Below are 2,179 nucleotides of genomic sequence, written 5' to 3' on the forward strand. Positions count from 1 at the left end.
TCCATCCGTTCCGTAATAATATAGTCATTTTGTCATTTTTGTATGTTTCATAGTAATAGAATTATTTCTCTTTTTAGTAAAAGTCAACACATTTCTCCACAATTACTTTACTCTCTCTTACTTTATCCTATCTTCATCTCTTTACCTTTTTCATTTTCCACTTTATTCTCTCTTTACTTAACTCACTTAACACAATTTTTCTTAATCTCCGTGCCGAAAAGAAGCGCCTACATTGCTATGGAACGGATGGAGTAAATTATTTTCATGATAAATCATAGTAGTAATATTTGAAATTTGTTGTTAATAGAAGAAACTAGCGTAATTTTGAAAAAAAAAACACATTTTTTTTGTTGAAACATGATTTTGATTATGTATTAAGATATAATTCATATTTAATTGTATATAGGATCGCACTAAACGTCCTCTTAAATTACAAATAAGACCTATTATGATTTATTGAATCATAAAATAAATGGCGGAGAGAAGTTATTATTAACTCAATATGTTATGCCATCTAATGTTATGGTTAGTGAACGAGATTACTACGCAAGTACGCAACATTTTTTTCGCATTATAATTATATTATCACTTTAATGTTATTAAAAAGAATAAGAATATCATTGACCTATCATCATTATTATTATTATTATTATTATTATTATTATTATTATTATTATTATTATTATTATTATTATTATTATTATTATTATTATTATTGAATCAGTTAAATGGAAACTATCTAGCCAACTATCTGCTATCATACGAAGTTCTTAAATTAAAGAATGAATCAAACGGATAATATTATAATTACAAGAAAACAATGTCCTAAATTTAAGGAAGGAAACACGTGTTTGATTAAAATTACATAAATAACCTTTTCATTAAAAACTTAGAGGAGTACAAACTAATTGCCACGTGTCTAATTAACAAACGTTGATCAAATAGTTAAATCAGTTCTTAGTTCTTAATTTTAGAATTGGTTCGTATTTAATCACTTTCCTAAGATATTATTAATTCCAAATTTGATACGGATTGATGAAACGAAGAATGAACGCAAATAAAATTCCAAGATACTGTAGTAGAATCGAAAAATGTACAATGTCAACATTTGATTTCACACCATCATTGATTTTTTTTATTTTTTTTATATTTGTTGCTACATTCTTCAATTATACAACTTCATCAATTAATGAAAATTTTCATCACTACTCTAAACAACATGTCGCATACAACATTATTATATCTACTAGCGACACATAATGGTGAAACGAAGAACAAAAGTAAACACAGTCCCACCCGATGGATCAATTAAAAAAAATGCTCAATAATTACTTGTACCTAATTAATTAATTAATCATAGACACTAAATACTCAAAAACTTCTTTATCACATGGAATACTAAGGCCACTCCCATGATCGAAGCCAAACTCCTCTTCTGCTTGCTGCAAGAGGCTCTGAAATTGAGGGTTGCTTAGATACGAAATTGGAACGACGTATCTGGTTCTGTTCTCGCCCACGTACACTGCAAAATGGCGTTTTGGCACATCCATTGGCAGCCTTTCTTCAATCTCACCAAAGCTTTCTTTCTTCACTATTCTTGTGCATCTCTTCATAATCTGCTTAATCACTGCTCTTTGTGACACTTTGTTGGATTTTTTGATGGCCATTTTGGTTGGATATTTGAATAAATTTGGAGTATATTGTAGAGAGAATTTTGATTGGTGATGAAGACAAGTGAGGAAGAGTTCACCTATTTATAGTGTGGATTTTCGGAGAGGCAAAAGCAAATTGCTACCAACGCGGTTTTAGTACATATAGAATGGCGTATATAATTGAAGCCTTTTTTTACTATTTTTTTAAGTATCACCTCACCGAATCCATATATTTATGTTATTTATTGCTAAATCAATTTCCAGTTTTAATCTTGCATCAGTTTCACACACGCTAATAGTAGTTGCAAAAAATGTGATATGTTATTTATTATGCATGTCTTTGCTAAATTAGTTACACAATTAGACATGTAGAATCAACCATTATATGTAATTAATCATGAGCAAATTAAAAAGGTGGTGGGCTGAAATTAATTGTAAATTCTGCAAGAAAATAAATTGTGGGACCCAATTTCTCTAGGAAAATATCTTTTCTCAACAAGTTTGTCCTTACCACTTGCTTTAATTGT

This window comes from Salvia splendens, chromosome 6 (genome assembly GCF_004379255.2).
Source record: "Salvia splendens isolate huo1 chromosome 6, SspV2, whole genome shotgun sequence".
NCBI lineage: Eukaryota > Viridiplantae > Streptophyta > Magnoliopsida > Lamiales > Lamiaceae > Salvia > Salvia splendens.